This window comes from Doryrhamphus excisus, chromosome 13 (assembly GCF_030265055.1).
Source record: "Doryrhamphus excisus isolate RoL2022-K1 chromosome 13, RoL_Dexc_1.0, whole genome shotgun sequence".
NCBI lineage: Eukaryota > Metazoa > Chordata > Actinopteri > Syngnathiformes > Syngnathidae > Doryrhamphus > Doryrhamphus excisus.
This window is the reverse complement of record NC_080478.1, coordinates 3124456-3133120: the sequence shown is the minus strand read 5'-3', so window position 1 is coordinate 3133120 and position 8665 is coordinate 3124456. Positions and strand designations below refer to the sequence as shown.

At 52.0% G+C, this 8665-nt stretch overlaps 26 non-coding genes and 12 pseudogenes across 26 annotated transcripts; all 38 read left to right on the top strand.

The window, feature by feature from the left end:
• Positions 1-33: 33 nt before the first annotated feature.
• On the top strand, positions 34-142 carry LOC131101154 (5S ribosomal RNA; annotated as a pseudogene).
• Positions 143-254: 112 nt separating this feature from the next.
• On the top strand, positions 255-363 carry LOC131141422 (5S ribosomal RNA; annotated as a pseudogene).
• A 111-nt stretch (positions 364-474) lies between these two features.
• Positions 475-593, top strand: LOC131143275 (5S ribosomal RNA). The gene has a single exon (XR_009133327.1). It is a non-coding gene; the product is annotated as a 5S ribosomal RNA (ribosomal RNA).
• Positions 594-705: 112 nt separating this feature from the next.
• Positions 706-824, top strand: LOC131100900 (5S ribosomal RNA). The gene has a single exon (XR_009119138.1). It is a non-coding gene; the product is annotated as a 5S ribosomal RNA (ribosomal RNA).
• A 112-nt stretch (positions 825-936) lies between these two features.
• LOC131141417 (5S ribosomal RNA) lies at positions 937-1045 on the top strand (annotated as a pseudogene).
• A 112-nt stretch (positions 1046-1157) lies between these two features.
• On the top strand, positions 1158-1276 carry LOC131098353 (5S ribosomal RNA). Its single transcript, XR_009117229.1, has one exon. It is a non-coding gene; the product is annotated as a 5S ribosomal RNA (ribosomal RNA).
• Positions 1277-1388: 112 nt separating this feature from the next.
• LOC131142077 (5S ribosomal RNA) lies at positions 1389-1497 on the top strand (annotated as a pseudogene).
• A 111-nt stretch (positions 1498-1608) lies between these two features.
• Positions 1609-1727, top strand: LOC131097241 (5S ribosomal RNA). The gene has a single exon (XR_009116152.1). It is a non-coding gene; the product is annotated as a 5S ribosomal RNA (ribosomal RNA).
• A 111-nt stretch (positions 1728-1838) lies between these two features.
• LOC131143401 (5S ribosomal RNA) lies at positions 1839-1957 on the top strand. The gene has a single exon (XR_009133449.1). It is a non-coding gene; the product is annotated as a 5S ribosomal RNA (ribosomal RNA).
• Positions 1958-2069: 112 nt separating this feature from the next.
• Positions 2070-2188, top strand: LOC131098981 (5S ribosomal RNA). Its single transcript, XR_009117825.1, has one exon. It is a non-coding gene; the product is annotated as a 5S ribosomal RNA (ribosomal RNA).
• Positions 2189-2300: 112 nt separating this feature from the next.
• LOC131101152 (5S ribosomal RNA) lies at positions 2301-2409 on the top strand (annotated as a pseudogene).
• Positions 2410-2521: 112 nt separating this feature from the next.
• Positions 2522-2640, top strand: LOC131143419 (5S ribosomal RNA). The gene has a single exon (XR_009133467.1). It is a non-coding gene; the product is annotated as a 5S ribosomal RNA (ribosomal RNA).
• Positions 2641-2751: 111 nt separating this feature from the next.
• LOC131143159 (5S ribosomal RNA) lies at positions 2752-2870 on the top strand. The gene has a single exon (XR_009133212.1). It is a non-coding gene; the product is annotated as a 5S ribosomal RNA (ribosomal RNA).
• A 111-nt stretch (positions 2871-2981) lies between these two features.
• On the top strand, positions 2982-3100 carry LOC131143044 (5S ribosomal RNA). The gene has a single exon (XR_009133099.1). It is a non-coding gene; the product is annotated as a 5S ribosomal RNA (ribosomal RNA).
• A 112-nt stretch (positions 3101-3212) lies between these two features.
• LOC131142076 (5S ribosomal RNA) lies at positions 3213-3321 on the top strand (annotated as a pseudogene).
• Positions 3322-3432: 111 nt separating this feature from the next.
• LOC131141670 (5S ribosomal RNA) lies at positions 3433-3551 on the top strand. Its single transcript, XR_009132558.1, has one exon. It is a non-coding gene; the product is annotated as a 5S ribosomal RNA (ribosomal RNA).
• Positions 3552-3663: 112 nt separating this feature from the next.
• Positions 3664-3782, top strand: LOC131142681 (5S ribosomal RNA). The gene has a single exon (XR_009132751.1). It is a non-coding gene; the product is annotated as a 5S ribosomal RNA (ribosomal RNA).
• Positions 3783-3894: 112 nt separating this feature from the next.
• LOC131100889 (5S ribosomal RNA) lies at positions 3895-4013 on the top strand. The gene has a single exon (XR_009119137.1). It is a non-coding gene; the product is annotated as a 5S ribosomal RNA (ribosomal RNA).
• A 112-nt stretch (positions 4014-4125) lies between these two features.
• On the top strand, positions 4126-4234 carry LOC131141415 (5S ribosomal RNA; annotated as a pseudogene).
• A 112-nt stretch (positions 4235-4346) lies between these two features.
• On the top strand, positions 4347-4465 carry LOC131098342 (5S ribosomal RNA). The gene has a single exon (XR_009117218.1). It is a non-coding gene; the product is annotated as a 5S ribosomal RNA (ribosomal RNA).
• A 111-nt stretch (positions 4466-4576) lies between these two features.
• Positions 4577-4695, top strand: LOC131098330 (5S ribosomal RNA). Its single transcript, XR_009117206.1, has one exon. It is a non-coding gene; the product is annotated as a 5S ribosomal RNA (ribosomal RNA).
• A 112-nt stretch (positions 4696-4807) lies between these two features.
• On the top strand, positions 4808-4926 carry LOC131098979 (5S ribosomal RNA). Its single transcript, XR_009117823.1, has one exon. It is a non-coding gene; the product is annotated as a 5S ribosomal RNA (ribosomal RNA).
• A 112-nt stretch (positions 4927-5038) lies between these two features.
• On the top strand, positions 5039-5157 carry LOC131097617 (5S ribosomal RNA). Its single transcript, XR_009116514.1, has one exon. It is a non-coding gene; the product is annotated as a 5S ribosomal RNA (ribosomal RNA).
• A 112-nt stretch (positions 5158-5269) lies between these two features.
• LOC131141414 (5S ribosomal RNA) lies at positions 5270-5378 on the top strand (annotated as a pseudogene).
• A 112-nt stretch (positions 5379-5490) lies between these two features.
• Positions 5491-5609, top strand: LOC131098228 (5S ribosomal RNA). The gene has a single exon (XR_009117104.1). It is a non-coding gene; the product is annotated as a 5S ribosomal RNA (ribosomal RNA).
• A 112-nt stretch (positions 5610-5721) lies between these two features.
• On the top strand, positions 5722-5830 carry LOC131142075 (5S ribosomal RNA; annotated as a pseudogene).
• A 111-nt stretch (positions 5831-5941) lies between these two features.
• LOC131141551 (5S ribosomal RNA) lies at positions 5942-6060 on the top strand. Its single transcript, XR_009132544.1, has one exon. It is a non-coding gene; the product is annotated as a 5S ribosomal RNA (ribosomal RNA).
• Positions 6061-6172: 112 nt separating this feature from the next.
• LOC131142680 (5S ribosomal RNA) lies at positions 6173-6291 on the top strand. Its single transcript, XR_009132750.1, has one exon. It is a non-coding gene; the product is annotated as a 5S ribosomal RNA (ribosomal RNA).
• Positions 6292-6403: 112 nt separating this feature from the next.
• Positions 6404-6522, top strand: LOC131100877 (5S ribosomal RNA). Its single transcript, XR_009119136.1, has one exon. It is a non-coding gene; the product is annotated as a 5S ribosomal RNA (ribosomal RNA).
• Positions 6523-6634: 112 nt separating this feature from the next.
• On the top strand, positions 6635-6743 carry LOC131141413 (5S ribosomal RNA; annotated as a pseudogene).
• Positions 6744-6855: 112 nt separating this feature from the next.
• LOC131097377 (5S ribosomal RNA) lies at positions 6856-6974 on the top strand. The gene has a single exon (XR_009116285.1). It is a non-coding gene; the product is annotated as a 5S ribosomal RNA (ribosomal RNA).
• Positions 6975-7086: 112 nt separating this feature from the next.
• LOC131142073 (5S ribosomal RNA) lies at positions 7087-7195 on the top strand (annotated as a pseudogene).
• A 111-nt stretch (positions 7196-7306) lies between these two features.
• On the top strand, positions 7307-7425 carry LOC131097240 (5S ribosomal RNA). The gene has a single exon (XR_009116151.1). It is a non-coding gene; the product is annotated as a 5S ribosomal RNA (ribosomal RNA).
• A 111-nt stretch (positions 7426-7536) lies between these two features.
• Positions 7537-7655, top strand: LOC131143400 (5S ribosomal RNA). Its single transcript, XR_009133448.1, has one exon. It is a non-coding gene; the product is annotated as a 5S ribosomal RNA (ribosomal RNA).
• A 112-nt stretch (positions 7656-7767) lies between these two features.
• On the top strand, positions 7768-7886 carry LOC131098328 (5S ribosomal RNA). Its single transcript, XR_009117204.1, has one exon. It is a non-coding gene; the product is annotated as a 5S ribosomal RNA (ribosomal RNA).
• A 112-nt stretch (positions 7887-7998) lies between these two features.
• On the top strand, positions 7999-8107 carry LOC131141917 (5S ribosomal RNA; annotated as a pseudogene).
• A 112-nt stretch (positions 8108-8219) lies between these two features.
• Positions 8220-8338, top strand: LOC131143417 (5S ribosomal RNA). The gene has a single exon (XR_009133465.1). It is a non-coding gene; the product is annotated as a 5S ribosomal RNA (ribosomal RNA).
• Positions 8339-8449: 111 nt separating this feature from the next.
• On the top strand, positions 8450-8568 carry LOC131142928 (5S ribosomal RNA). Its single transcript, XR_009132988.1, has one exon. It is a non-coding gene; the product is annotated as a 5S ribosomal RNA (ribosomal RNA).
• Positions 8569-8665: the final 97 nt, after the last annotated feature.

Genomic DNA, 8665 nt, shown 5'->3' with positions numbered 1-8665 from the left:
TCTTCAAATAGGATCTTTTCAGTTGTCCTGGCAGCTTACGGCCATACTACCCTGAAAACGCCCGATCTCGGAAGCTAAGCAGGGGCGGGCCTGGTTAGTACTTGGATGGGAGACCGCCTGTGAATACCAGGTGCTGTAAGCTTTTTATGGTTTCTGCTCTTGCCTGACAGCAGAGGGCGCTGTTTGACACTTTTTGCTGTAGTCTAGTTTGGCCTGCGTCACCTTCAAATAGGATCTTTTCAGTTGACCTGGCAGCTTACGGCCATACTACCCTGAAAATGCCCGATCTCGGAAGCTAAGCAGGGGCGGGCCTGGTTAGTACTTGGATGGGAGGCCGCCTGGGAATACCAGGTGCTGTAAGCTTTTTATGGTTTCTGCTCTAGCCTGACAGCAGAGGGCGCTGTTTGACACTTTTTGCTGGATCTAGTTTGGCCTGGGTCGCCTTCAAATAAGATCTTTTCAGTTGTCCTGGCAGCTTACGGCCATACTACCCTGAAAACACCCGATCTCGTCCGATCTCGGAAGCTAAGCAGGGGCGGGCCTGGTTAGTACTTGGATGGGAGACCGCCTGGGAATACCAGGTGCTGTAAGCTTTTCATGGTTTCTGCTCTTGCCTGACAGCAGAGGGCGCTGTTTGACACTTTTTGCTGGAGTCTAGTTTGGCCTGCGTCTTCTTCAAATAGGATCTTTTCAGTTGACCTGGAAGCTTATGGCCATACTACCCTGAAAACGCCCGATCTCGTCCGATCTCGGAAGCTAAGCAGGGGCGGGCCTGGTTAGTACTTGGATGGGAGACCGCCTGGGAATACCAGGTGCTGTAAGCTTTTTATGGTTTCTGCTCTTGCCTGACAGCAGAGGGCGCTGTTTGACACTTTTTGCTGTAGTCTAGTTTGGCCTGCGTCGCCTTCAAATAGGATCTTTTCAGTTGCCTTGGCAGCTTTTGGCCATACTACCCTGAAAACGCCCGATCTCGGAAGCTAAGCAGGGGCGGGCCTGGTTAGTACTTGGATGGGAGACCGCCTGGGAATACCAGGTGCTGTAAGCTTTTTATGGTTTCTGCTCTTGCCTGACAGCAGAGGGTGCTGTTTGACACTTTTTGCTGGAGTCTAGTTTGGCCTGCGTCGCCTTCAAATAGGATCTTTTCAGTTGATGTGGCAGCTTACGGCCATACTACCCTGAAAACGCCCGATCTCGTCCGATCTCGGAAGCTAAGCAGGGGCGGGCCTGGTTAGTACTTGGATGGGAGACCGCCTGGGAATACCAGGTGCTGTAAGCTTTTTATGGTTTCTGCTCTTGCCTGACAGCAGAGGGCGCTGTTTGACACTTTTTGCTGGAGTCTAGTTTGGCCTGCGTGGCCTTCAAATAAGATTTTTTCAGTTGTCCTTAAAGCTTACGGCCATACTACCCTGAAAACGCCTGATCTCGGAAGCTAGGCAGGGGAGGGCCTGGTTAGTACTTGGATGGGAGACCGCCTGGGAATACCAGGTGCTGTAAGCTTTTTATGGTTTCTGCTCTAGCCTGACAGCAGAGGGCGCTGTTTGACACTTTTTGCTTGATCTAGTTTGGCCTGCGTCGCCTTCAAATAAGATCTTTTCAGTTGTCCTGGCAGCTTACGGCCATACCACCCTGAAAACGCCTGATCTCGTCCAATCTCGGAAGCTAAGCAGGGGCGGGCCTGGTTAGTACTTGGATGGGAGACCGCCTGGGAATACCAGGTGCTGTAAGCTTTTTATGGTTTCTGCTCTAGCCTGACAGCAGAGGGCGCTGTTTGACACTTTTTGCTGGATCTAGTTTGGCCTGGGTCGCCTTCAAATAAGATCTTTTCAGTTGTCCTGGCAGCTTACGGCCATACTACCCTGAAAACGCCCGATCTCGTCCGATCTCGGAAGCTAAGCAGGGGCGGCCCTGGTTAGTACTTGGATGGGAGACCGCCTGGGAATACCAGGTGCTGTAAGCTTTTCATGGTTTCTGCTCTTGCCTGACAGCAGAGGGCGCTGTTTGACACTTTTTGCTGGAGTCTAGTTTGGCCTGCGTCGCCTTCAAATAGGATCTTTTCAGTTGCCCTTGCAGCTTACGGCCATACTACCCTGAAAACGCCCGATCTCGTCCGATCTCGGAAGCTAAGCAGGGGCGGTCCTGGTTAGTACTTGGATGGGAGACCGCCTGGGATTACCAGGTGCTGTAAGCTTTTTATGGTTTCTGCTCTTGCCTGACAGCAGAGGGCGCTGTTTGACACTTTTTGCTGGAGTCTAGTTTGGCCTGCGTCTTCTTCAAATAGGATCTTTTCAGTTGTCCTGGCAGCTTACGGCCATACTACCCTGAAAACGCCCGATCTCGGAAGCTAAGCAGGGGCGGGCCTGGTTAGTACTTGGATGGGAGACCGCCTGTGAATACCAGGTGCTGTAAGCTTTTTATGGTTTCTGCTCTTGCCTGACAGCAGAGGGCGCTGTTTGACACTTTTTGCTGTAGTCTAGTTTGGCCTGCGTCACCTTCAAATAGGATCTTTTCAGTTGACCTGGCAGCTTACGGCCATACTACCCTGAAAATGCCCGATCTCGTCCGATCTCGGAAGCTAAGCAGGGGCGGGCCTGGTTAGTACTTGGATGGGAGGCCGCCTGGGAATACCAGGTGCTGTAAGCTTTTTATGGTTTCTGCTCTAGCCTGACAGCAGAGGGCGCTGTTTGACACTTTTTGCTGGATCTAGTTTGGCCTGGGTCGCCTTCAAATAAGATCTTTTCAGTTGTCCTGGCAGCTTACGGCCATACTACCCTGAAAACACCCGATCTCGTCCGATCTCGGAAGCTAAGCAGGGGCGGGCCTGGTTAGTACTTGGATGGGAGACCGCCTGGGAATACCAGGTGCTGTAAGCTTTTTATGGTTTCTGCTCTAGCCTGACAGCAGAGGGCGCTGTTTGACACTTTTTGCTGGATCTAGTTTGGCCTGGGTCGCCTTCAAATAAGATCTTTTCAGTTGTCCTGGCAGCTTACGGCCATACTACCCTGAAAACACCCGATCTCGTCCGATCTCGGAAGCTAAGCAGGGGCGGGCCTGGTTAGTACTTGGATGGGAGACCGCCTGGGAATACCAGGTGCTGTAAGCTTTTTATGGTTTCTGCTCTTGCCTGACAGCAGAGGGCGCTGTTTGACACTTTTTGCTGGAGTCTAGTTTGGCCTGCGTGGCCTTCAAATAAGATTTTTTCAGTTGTCCTTAAAGCTTACGGCCATACTACCCTGAAAACGCCTGATCTCGGAAGCTAGGCAGGGGAGGGCCTGGTTAGTACTTGGATGGGAGACCGCCTGGGAATACCAGGTGCTGTAAGCTTTTTATGGTTTCTGCTCTAGCCTGACAGCAGAGGGCGCTGTTTGACACTTTTTGCTTGATCTAGTTTGGCCTGCGTCGCCTTCAAATAAGATCTTTTCAGTTGTCCTGGCAGCTTACGGCCATACCACCCTGAAAACGCCTGATCTCGTCCGATCTCGGAAGCTAAGCAGGGGCGGGCCTGGTTAGTACTTGGATGGGAGACCGCCTGGGAATACCAGGTGCTGTAAGCTTTTTATGGTTTCTGCTCTAGCCTGACAGCAGAGGGCGCTGTTTGACACTTTTTGCTGGAGTCTAGTTTGGCCTGCGTCGCCTTCAAATAGGATCTTTTCAGTTGATGTGGCAGCTTACGGCCATACTACCCTGAAAACGCCCGATCTCGTCCGATCTCGGAAGCTAAGCAGGGGCGGGCCTGGTTAGTACTTGGATGGGAGACCGCCTGTGAATACCAGGTGCTGTAAGCTTTTTATGGTTTCTGCTCTTGCCTGACAGCAGAGGGCGCTGTTTGACACTTTTTGCTGGAGTCTAGTTTGGCCTGCGTCTTCTTCAAATAGGATCTTTTCAGTTGACCTGGAAGCTTATGGCCATACTACCCTGAAAACGCCCGATCTCGTCCGATCTCGGAAGCTAAGCAGGGGCGGGCCTGGTTAGTACTTGGATGGGAGACCGCCTGGGAATACCAGGTGCTGTAAGCTTTTTATGGTTTCTGCTCTAGCTTGACAGCAGAGGGCGCTGTTTGACACTTTTTGCTGTAGTCTAGTTTGGCCTGCGTCGCCTTCAAATAGGATCTTTTCAGTTGCCTTGGCAGCTTTTGGCCATACTACCCTGAAAACGCCCGATCTCGGAAGCTAAGCAGGGGCGGGCCTGGTTAGTACTTGGATGGGAGACCGCCTGGGAATACCAGGTGCTGTAAGCTTTTTATGGTTTCTGCTCTTGCCTGACAGCAGAGGGCGCTGTTTGACACTTTTTGCTGGAGTCTAGTTTGGCCTGCGTCGCCTTCAAATAGGATCTTTTCAGTTGATGTGGCAGCTTACGGCCATACTACCCTGAAAACGCCCGATCTCGTCCGATCTCGGAAGCTAAGCAGGGGCGGGCCTGGTTAGTACTTGGATGGGAGACCGCCTGGGAATACCAGGTGCTGTAAGCTTTTTATGGTTTCTGCTCTAGCCTGACAGCAGAGGGCGCTGTTTGACACTTTTTGCTGGATCTAGTTTGGCCTGGGTCGCCTTCAAATAAGATCTTTTCAGTTGTCCTGGCAGCTTACGGCCATACTACCCTGAAAACGCCCGATCTCGTCCGATCTCGGAAGCTAAGCAGGGGCGGGCCTGGTTAGTACTTGGATGGGAGACCGCCTGGGAATACCAGGTGCTGTAAGCTTTTCATGGTTTCTGCTCTTGCCTGACAGCAGAGGGCGCTGTTTGACACTTTTTGCTGGAGTCTAGTTTGGCCTGCGTCGCCTTCAAATAGGATCTTTTCAGTTGCCCTTGCAGCTTACGGCCATACTACCCTGAAAACGCCCGATCTCGTCCGATCTCGGAAGCTAAGCAGGGGCGGTCCTGGTTAGTACTTGGATGGGAGACCGCCTGGGATTACCAGGTGCTGTAAGCTTTTCATGGTTTCTGCTCTTGCCTGACAGCAGAGGGCGCTGTTTGACACTTTTTGCTGGAGTCTAGTTTGGCCTGCGTCTTCTTCAAATAGGATCTTTTCAGTTGACCTGGAAGCTTATGGCCATACTACCCTGAATACGCCCGATCTCGTCCGATCTTGGAAGCTAAGCAGGGGCGGGCCTGGTTAGTACTTGGATGGGAGACCGCCTGGGAATACCAGGTGCTGTAAGCTTTTTATGGTTTCTGCTCTAGCCTGACAGCAGAGGGCGCTGTTTGACACTTTTTGCTGTAGTCTAGTTTGGCCTGCGTCGCCTTCAAATAGGATCTTTTCAGTTGCCTTGGCAGCTTTTGGCCATACTACCCTGAAAACGCCCGATCTCGGAAGCTAAGCAGGGGCGGGCCTGGTTAGTACTTGGATGGGAGACCGCCTGGGAATACCAGGTGCTGTAAGCTTTTTATGGTTTCTGCTCTTGCCTGACAGCAGAGGGCGCTGTTTGACACTTTTTGCTGGAGTCTAGTTTGGCCTGCGTCGCCTTCAAATAGGATCTTTTCAGTTGATGTGGCAGCTTACGGCCATACTACCCTGAAAACGCCCGATCTCGTCCGATCTGGGAAGCTAAGCAGGGGCGGGCCTGGTTAGTACTTGGATGGGAGACCGCCTGGGAATACCAGGTGCTGTAAGCTTTTTATGGTTTCTGCTCTTGCCTGACAGCAGAGGGCGCTGTTTGACACTTTTTGCTGGAGTCTAGTTTGGCCTGCGTGGCCTTCAAATAAGATTTTTTCAGTTGTCCTTAAAGCTTACGGCCATACTACCCTGAAAACGCCTGATCTCGGAAGCTAGGCAGGGGAGGGCCTGGTTAGTACTTGGATGGGAGACCGCCTGGGAATACCAGGTGCTGTAAGCTTTTTATGGTTTCTGCTCTAGCCTGACAGCAGAGGGCGCTGTTTGACACTTTTTGCTTGATCTAGTTTGGCCTGCGTCGCCTTCAAATAAGATCTTTTCAGTTGTCCTGGCAGCTTACGGCCATACCACCCTGAAAACGCCTGATCTCGTCCGATCTCGGAAGCTAAGCAGGGGCGGGCCTGGTTAGTACTTGGATGGGAGACCGCCTGGGAATACCAGGTGCTGTAAGCTTTTTATGGTTTCTGCTCTAGCCTGACAGCAGAGGGCGCTGTTTGACACTTTTTGCTGGAGTCTAGTTTGGCCTGCGTCGCCTTCAAATAGGATCTTTTCAGTTGATGTGGCAGCTTACGGCCATACTACCCTGAAAACGCCCGATCTCGTCCGATCTCGGAAGCTAAGCAGGGGCGGGCCTGGTTAGTACTTGGATGGGAGACCGCCTGTGAATACCAGGTGCTGTAAGCTTTTTATGGTTTCTGCTCTTGCCTGACAGCAGAGGGCGCTGTTTGACACTTTTTGCTGGAGTCTAGTTTGGCCTGCGTCTTCTTCAAATAGGATCTTTTCAGTTGACCTGGAAGCTTATGGCCATACTACCCTGAAAACGCCCGATCTCGTCCGATCTCGGAAGCTAAGCAGGGGCGGGCCTGGTTAGTACTTGGATGGGAGACCGCCTGGGAATACCAGGTGCTGTAAGCTTTTTATGGTTTCTGCTCTAGCCTGACAGCAGAGGGCGCTGTTTGACACTTTTTGCTGTAGTCTAGTTTGGCCTGCGTCGCCTTCAAATAGGATCTTTTCAGTTGCCTTGGCAGCTTTTGGCCATACTACCCTGAAAACGCCCGATCTCGGAAGCTAAGCAGGGGCGGGCCTGGTTAGTACTTGGATGGGAGACCGCCTGGGAATACCAGGTGCTGTAAGCTTTTTATGGTTTCTGCTCTTGCCTGACAGCAGAGGGCGCTGTTTGACACTTTTTGCTGGAGTCTAGTTTGGCCTGCGTCGCCTTCAAATAGGATCTTTTCAGTTGATGTGGCAGCTTACGGCCATACTACCCTGAAAACGCCCGATCTCGTCAGATCTCGGAAGCTAAGCAGCGGCGGGCCTGGTTAGTACTTGGATGGGAGACCGCCTGGGAATACCAGGTGCTGTAAGCTTTTTATGGTTTCTGCTCTTGCCTGACAGCAGAGGGCGCTGTTTGACACTTTTTGCTGGAGTCTAGTTTGGCCTGCGTGGCCTTCAAATAAGATTTTTTCAGTTGTCCTTAAAGCTTACGGCCATACTACCCTGAAAACGCCTGATCTCGGAAGCTAGGCAGGGGAGGGCCTGGTTAGTACTTGGATGGGAGACCGCCTGGGAATACCAGGTGCTGTAAGCTTTTTATGGTTTCTGCTCTAGCCTGACAGCAGAGGGCGCTGTTTGACACTTTTTGCTTGATCTAGTTTGGCCTGCGTCGCCTTCAAATAAGATCTTTTCAGTTGTCCTGGCAGCTTACGGCCATACCACCCTGAAAACGCCTGATCTCGTCCAATCTCGGAAGCTAAGCAGGGGCGGGCCTGGTTAGTACTTGGATGGGAGACCGCCTGGGAATACCAGGTGCTGTAAGCTTTTTATGGTTTCTGCTCTAGCCTGACAGCAGAGGGCGCTGTTTGACACTTTTTGCTGGATCTAGTTTGGCCTGGGTCGCCTTCAAATAAGATCTTTTCAGTTGTCCTGGCAGCTTACGGCCATACTACCCTGAAAACGCCCGATCTCGTCCGATCTCGGAAGCTAAGCAGGGGCGGCCCTGGTTAGTACTTGGATGGGAGACCGCCTGGGAATACCAGGTGCTGTAAGCTTTTCATGGTTTCTGCTCTTGCCTGACAGCAGAGGGCGCTGTTTGACACTTTTTGCTGGAGTCTCGTTTGGCCTGCGTCGCCTTCAAATAGGATCTTTTCAGTTGCCCTTGCAGCTTACGGCCATACTACCCTGAAAACACCCGATCTCGTCCGATCTCGGAAGCTAAGCAGGGGCGGTCCTGGTTAGTACTTGGATGGGAGACCGCCTGGGATTACCAGGTGCTGTAAGCTTTTTATGGTTTCTGCTCTTGCCTGACAGCAGAGGGCGCTGTTTGACACTTTTTGCTGGAGTCTAGTTTGGCCTGCGTCTTCTTCAAATAGGATCTTTTCAGTTGTCCTGGCAGCTTACGGCCATACTACACTGAAAACGCCCGATCTCGGAAGCTAAGCAGGGGCGGGCCTGGTTAGTACTTGGATGGGAGACCGCCTGTGAATACCAGGTGCTGTAAGCTTTTTATGGTTTCTGCTCTTGCCTGACAGCAGAGGGCGCTGTTTGACACTTTTTGCTGTAGTCTAGTTTGGCCTGCGTCACCTTCAAATAGGATCTTTTCAGTTGACCTGGCAGCTTACGGCCATACTACCCTGAAAATGCCCGATCTCGTCCGATCTCGGAAGCTAAGCAGGGGCGGGCCTGGTTAGTACTTGGATGGGAGGCCGCCTGGGAATACCAGGTGCTGTAAGCTTTTTATGGTTTCTGCTCTAGCCTGACAGCAGAGGGCGCTGTTTGACACTTTTTGCTGGATCTAGTTTGGCCTGGGTCGCCTTCAAATAAGATCTTTTCAGTTGTCCTGGCAGCTTACGGCCATACTACCCTGAAAACACCCGATCTCGTCCGATCTCGGAAGCTAAGCAGGGGCGGGCCTGGTTAGTACTTGGATGGGAGACCGCCTGGGAATACCAGGTGCTGTAAGCTTTTCATGGTTTCTGCTCTTGCCTGACAGCAGAGGGCGCTGTTTGACACTTTTTGCTGGAGTCTAGTTTGGCCTGCGTCTTCTTCAAATAGGATCTTT